The 6,472-nt window shown below is 63.4% G+C and overlaps 1 protein-coding gene across 1 annotated transcript in view; it reads left to right on the forward strand.

Annotated features, from left to right (window-relative positions):
* Nucleotides 1-874: 874 nt before the first annotated feature.
* The window catches only part of ATP2B2 (ATPase, Ca++ transporting, plasma membrane 2), a 198,404-nt gene continuing 192,806 nt past the window's right edge, over nucleotides 875-6,472 (forward strand). Inside the window, exon 1 of the mRNA XM_012732135.1 lies at nucleotides 875-921. The gene's annotated coding sequence lies outside the window, so the exon portion shown is untranslated. The remainder of the gene's footprint in view (nucleotides 922-6,472) is intronic.

Below are 6,472 nucleotides of genomic sequence, written 5' to 3' on the forward strand. Positions count from 1 at the left end.
AGGGAGCTGGGCAGGCAGGGGCAGCTCTGGGGGCTGGGGCTGGGGCCGGAGCAGAGAGCTGATGGGTGCAGAGCGGAGAGGCTGGTGCAGGCGGGCGACTCAGCGCCCTGGGGACACCCGGAGAGGGGGCAGGGCCTGGCCGGAGAGGCCTCTGCCCCTGCACACTCTTCCCCTCCTCCCTCACCCTGCCCTGCGGGCCGGTGACCTGTCCGGCTGCGGCAGTGCACCGATCCCCACCCCTCTGGCTTCCTACGGGCCTGGGCAGAGGCACCCAGAGTGAGGGGGGCAGTCTGGGGTGTTTGGTCCCCCAGCTGTCTCCCTCCATGGGGTCACTAGGCTGGCCACGGGCCCACCCGCAGGGACACTGGCAGGGTCTTCACACAGCCCTCTCCGTTCCTGAAACCCCTCCCTCCTCCAAACTCAGGGTGCTCACAAGGAACCCCCACTTCTGTTCTGGGGGACAGGACCTCTCTGCACTTTTGTTAAAGACCTTGCCTGGCTCGTCCCTGGAGCCACAGAGCAGGGGTAGGGGAAGGGGTGGCAACAGGGACCCCCGAGTCTGTCTGGGATGACTGGGTCTTCTCAGCCTTGATCATTCCAAGGGAAGGGCCTGGAGCTCAGTTTCTGGGTGTGGAGCGGGGAAGGGGAGGGGCGGGCAGAGCCTGGGCAGGGTGCCCCTGCGACTCCTTGGGTTTCCGGAGGAGTCAGCAAGCTGGACTTTTGCATGAAACCCCGGGGTTCCAGTACTGGCTCAGCTGAAATCCTAATTGTTAAGCCAATACTGAATTTCAGCAGCCTCCAGTTGTAAGCCCTAAGCCCCAGCTGCAGCCCAGGGGCGCCAGCCCTGCTGACCGTCATTCTGCTCTGCTTTGCTCACAGGTTTCCCCAGCGAGCGCTGAAGGAGAGCAGCCCAGGAGACAGGTGAGTGTGTGAGCCAGGCCCTGGTCCAGCCACACAGGCCACTGCCGCTGGTGCCCCCAGGTGTGGTCACCCCACCTGCCCAAGGCCCGTCTGACGCCCAAGGTCTCAGGGCCGCCCCCGACTCCGGGGTGGGCACAGAAGAGGGCATGTTTTGCCATATGCCAAGCGGCCCCTGCGCAGCGCCCCTCCCACCCGCGTGTGGGCCCCGCCTCGGGGCAGCATGCCCATGCGGTCGTGACTGTCCTATCAGCCATCACACTCCGGTCTCCCGCCATCGCGTGATGTCTGTTATAGCCTCACCGGCACCGGCCGCAGAGACAACTTTGCTTTCGCGACTCTGGGACCGAGCAGGGAGAGCTGGAGGCTGAGGGCTCCGGGAGCCTGCAGGGGGCTTCTGGGCCCTAATCCGGTGGCAAGTTTCGGGAGACACAGCCCCTTCGCCTGGGGGGGCCTGGGAGTCCCCTGGGACACGGCAGCTGGTGGGCGCCAGCCGCCCTGGGCTGCTTCCCCGGTGACCTCAGAAAGCCAGAAAGCGCCCGCTCACCGGGGTGGGGCCAGCGGCTGTCCCCCCCTGCCCTGGCCACGCGACATCGGGTCGCTCCTTGGGCGAGGACGAGGACGCTGCCAGCACTTCTCCTGCGGCGCCGTGTGTGTCACAGAATGATGTGGCACATCAGCCCCAGCGCAGAGCAGGGCGGGGAGCGGGCTCGGGCAGGCCAGTGGCGCCATGGCGCGGGAGGACCGACGCCCCGTCAAGGTGAGGGGGGCCCCTTCCTCTGCTCCGCTGCTGCCGGCAGGCAGAGCCAGTGCCGCCGTTTCTGAGAGCGGGGTGCTCCTGCCGCCCTCCTTGCGCTTGTCTCCGTGGGGGGGCTCTCGCCGCCGGCCCCCGACCCCCGACCAGGGCCCTGGTGAGGCGCTTGTGCCCCTGCCTCCTGCGCGCAGGGAAGGGCGCCCCTCTGCAGGTGAGCCGAGGCTGAGAAGGGGGTGGCTGCGGGCTCCCCCGCCCCAGCGCTCCGGCCTTCGGAGCCCTCGCTTTCCCCACATCCCACCGAGATTTTAATCGTTTCGTTTGGTTTCGGTTTTATTTATTTTTTTGACATTTCCAAAGGACTGGCTGACTAGGAAAAGGCGAAGGAAGAAAGGGGCGCCCGCTCCCGCAGGCAGGCAGGAGAGCCGCCGGCCGTGGTGCTCAAAGGCCGGACAGCAGAGGCCAGTCCGCCCGCAAGTTCACGCCCCGCCGCAGCCACGCGCACGCTGGGCTGTTTCTCTTCGCTTCCTGCTTTGGTCTCTGCAGGAGAGGCGCCTCCTGGGGCGTCTCGGCCCGGGTGTCCTGAGGACTGCAGCAGCACACCTGGTCACAGCCGGCCAGGCCGCACGGTGCAGCCTGCCAGGCCGCCGGAGGCCTGTGCGTCACCGAAGCTTCGCTGAGCCACTCCTGTGGCCCGGACATTTGCTCCTTCTTGGCTCCCCGGCCACTGCGGCCTTTCTAACAGGCCGGGACGGGCAGGGGTCAGTGGGCACGTTGACTGTGCCCGGAGGGGCCGGGGGACCGCTCGCTGGGTGCACACACCAGCCCTGGGCCTCTGCGCTGCCGCCTCCCGTTCGGAGGCGCACCGCACGCCTGGGTCTGGGCTCCGGCGGGGAGCTGTCCCGCCGCGGCGGGGCCAGCATGGAGGCGGCAGCCCCCGCCTGCAGAGCAGCTCAGGCTGACGCCCACGGGCCCTGGGCAGCCAGGCAGAGCCACGTGTCCACGCGCTGTGGCCCTGGGCACGTGAATGAGGCTTCCTCCCTGCGCCTGGGTTTCCTGGCCTCTACGCCGGGGCCCCTCTGCAGAGTGCCGGCAGTGCAGCAGCTCTCCTCGCCCTCACCGCTCCTCCCGCCCCGGCGACCGTGGCCTCGTGACCTCGCCGCAGCTTTCTCTGTCCAGTCTCTTCCTCTCTTGCCGCCAGGCTCCAGGGACGCTCAGTGCGTTCCACCCCAGCTGGCATCTCCCACTAGAAAGTCGGAAGAATGATGAAAACGTTCCGCGTGCAAACTGTGAGGAGCCAGTGGTTCCACTTCTAGGAAAGGCGCCCCGGGTGGAGCCCAGGACGCTGTCACAGCCCACCCCCCCCCGGGGGGGACCTAGGGCGCGCGTGGGGTGCGTGGGAGAGGCTGGCAGCCCGCTTGAGATGAAGTTGCAATCATGTGAGAGAAAACATCTTGTGTTAGTGTTCGGTGAAAAGGCAGTTTGCCAGCGCTGGTCCTCGCCCTGTTTAAAAACTAGTTGGAAAGAAACCTAAGGAAGCCAGGTAGGAGGAAAGGGCGGTGGGGGCGGGCTGCGAACGAGAGAAGAGGGGAGACGGGGAGACCCGGCGGAGGGTGGAGGAGACTGTGGCTCCTTGTCCTGCGCGTTCCAGACGTCCCTCTGTGACAGCCACCAGAATCCGTCCGGTTAAGGGAAGGTTCTCTGCGCACCAGTGCGCGCACACTGTGCCAGCCGGCTCAGCAAGAATTGTGGTGTGGACATTTCTCATTCCAAGTTCTTTTTGTCAAACACTTATTGACTCAAAACCACTGGCAGTGACACACTGTCCCCTTGCAGTCCTGGGGTTGTGGCTCCGGCTTTGGGGGCTCTGTTGCTTTGCTAGGGTGCAGGCCATGGCATTTTCCAGCCCCTGCTCTGGGTGGGGCACGTCTGTCTTCTCACATTCTGGAGGCTGGACGGGGAAGAGGCCGGCAGCTGTGGCCTCTGCTGAGGCCGTGATCTCTGGGGGGCCGGCACCCCCGACGGGACGTCTCCTCCTTGGGCTGGCCCTGGCGCCCATGGCTGGGCATCTGTCTGCAAGCCCCCTGTGACCTGCCAGGCCTCACTCAGCAAAACTCCTTGAGGTGACCAGTGGCGGAAAGGAACCCAGTGACCGGGTGGCAGCCGCAGGGTGGGTGGAGCATGAGACTCAAAAGTGGTTCCAGGGTGAGCCTACAAATCATCCAGTTTCCAGTTCCACTCTGGCGGGCCCAGGTGAGAGAAGGGTGAGCAAGGTGGATTTGGTCCCGCTCCTCACAGAACTTATAGCCTGGCGTGGAGCGCAGGTTGTGAAATCACAGTTATGCGTTGAGGGCTGTGTGACCCGGCTGCTGTGAGAGTCGGGGGTGTGAAATCAAGGTGGGCTTCCTTGAGCAAGTACCTATTTAAGCTGAAATTTGAAGGCTACGTGAGAATGCATCTCCCTGAGCGAGCTTTAGATGTTCAGTCACAGACTAACATGAGAGTGAGCGGAAGAGAAGCCCTAATAAGGGGCAAAGGTATTTCTGCAAAGACACAGTTTGTGCGAAGGTCCCGGGGGAGCGAGAAGCGTGGGAGCACAGACACTGCGCACCCTAGAACGCAGAGAGCAGCAGGATGGGCTGGTGGGGTCAGCGACGGAGCTGAGGCGGGAGGACAGCATCGTGAAGTCGCTCGGGCAGGAGAGCGTGGGTTTCAGCCCCCCGACATCGGAAGCTTCCGGGGAGAAGGGACTTGTTTGTGCACATTGACGTCGGCTCTGGCTGCTCCGATGGCGCCAGAGGTGGCGCTGCGGCAGTTATCCCAGCAAGACCTGGCGATGGCCCCAGCTCCGCGGTGGCTCTGGGGCAAGTGGGCAGGGAAGAGTGGCACTCAAGGTGCGGGCAGAGAGAGTGAGAGTCCAGTTGGGTGCTTTGGGGATGAGGGCCGGGCAGGAAATAGGACTGTGTGCAGACATCCGGGGCTTTTGCCAGACTCTCACCTCACACTGAGTCCCCACAACCCTACCCAGCCTCTCACAGGGCTTCTGATTCCACCGGCCCCACCCAGCCCCTCACGGGGTCAGTGGCCCGGCTGGTTGCCAGCAGAGATGCCAAGTGTCCCAAGACCAGAGGGGTAACGAGGCTCCCTGCCGAGGTCCAGCGCAGGGCCCAGGCTGGGCCCCAGAGCTGCGGCCAGCGTCTCGAGCGGTGGACAGGGCGGTCGATGGAGAAAGCTCGGCCTGACAGCCCATGCCAGACAGCTCCGTTTCAGCACTTTTCTCCGATTCAGCGAAACCTTTTCTCTCGGCACCTTTCCTAGGAAGCTGAATATCAACCATAATTCCTAGAGATCCACACGCATCTTTATTCTTGCCCAGATTTCTTCCCAGCAGCCTGTCTTGGAACTGCCTGTCCTGGCGTCTGTTCACAGGGGTGAACAAGCGTCTGACCTGATCCCGCCCGCCCCTCCGGACCCCTGGCCCTGGCCCTGGGGCCTGGAGGAGCTGCGGTCATCCTCCCTGCTGCCCACCCCAAACAGAACCAAGGCTCAGAGAGCGGGTGCCCGTGGCCCCAACGTGGACAGCTCAGAGATGGAGAGACAAGGCAGAAGCCCGAGGAGCCCCCACGCCCACTGCATGTTTCACAAGTGACATTTTGTCGTTCATCTCAGTCACTTTGGCAAAGCGGTGTTTATGGACGGACACTCCGTGAGGTCCAGGCGCTCTGACCGCTGTCCACCATCTTACACCCTCCGCGTGGCCCCCACGAAGCCCCTGGCCGCAGCAGCCCCGCACCCCCTTGCCAGCCTCTGCCCTCCGGTACCGCCCACCTGTTCTCGGAATCTGTTTGCTTTGTTTCATTGTGTGTGTTCCTTTGCCTCGTTCCTCTGTCTTCCACATCGCAGTGAAGTCATCTGGCCTTTGTCTGTCTCCATCTGACTGTCAACCCCTAAGGCCCATCCAGCTTGTCACAGAGGCTCGGTACCTTTTGAAATGAATGACCTGGGACATACTGCATCTGTTGTTACCAGCCAACAAGTTGGGTTTTTTTTCATTCACACAACCTGTTTTGGTCCTGATGTGATTCCTTCCTCTCTGTGCAAATGCATCTTTGTAATAACCAGCTGCAGAGCAAAGAATCTCCCGGGCCGCAGCACCTGCTTGCTGCCTTTCTCGGAGGTGGGCCCGCCTTCCTGGCGGCAAACGTTCGCTCAACCTTTGACAAATGTGGACATAAAACAGCAAACAGGTCTGAGGGCAGGTCTCTGCCCTCAGAGAGCTGCCCCTCTGGTAAGGAAACATGCAACAGCAGTGAAGCAGCAGGTCAGACATACTGCGTGGTAGGGGCTGGTGGAGGCGGGCTGAGGCCAGAGAGGGGAAGCTTGGGCCAGGTGGTGCGAGGCGACTGTACAGGACGAGGTCAAGGTGGTCTCTCTGAGCGGTGGCCTTTCTGATTGGCCTTACAGAGACGAGACCTGGCAAAGGGGAAGCAAGAGCCCTGAGGCAGCTTAAAGCTTGGGGTGCCTGGGAGCAGGGAGAAGGCAGCTGCCGACGGGCAGAAGTGGGTGGCGAGAGCAGGGGGCCAGAGGGAGAGACTGGCCTTAATTCCAGGAGGAATGGGGCACGTGGCTGACTGTCACGTGCCCACCCCCACCCTATGAGAGTGGGCTGCAGGGGGCAGGCTGGGCGCAGGGAGGGGAGGCTGCCAGCAGCTCAGGTGAAAGGGAGAGACGGGGCGGACGGCGGGCTGCATGCATGGGCAGTGGGCGGGTAAGGCAGAGCACCGGACGTGATTGATGACAGGT

The sequence above is a fragment of the Condylura cristata genome, unplaced genomic scaffold (genome assembly GCF_000260355.1).
Source record: "Condylura cristata isolate star-nosed mole 26May11 unplaced genomic scaffold, ConCri1.0 scaffold00033, whole genome shotgun sequence".
In the NCBI taxonomy this organism is placed as follows: domain Eukaryota; kingdom Metazoa; phylum Chordata; class Mammalia; order Eulipotyphla; family Talpidae; genus Condylura; species Condylura cristata.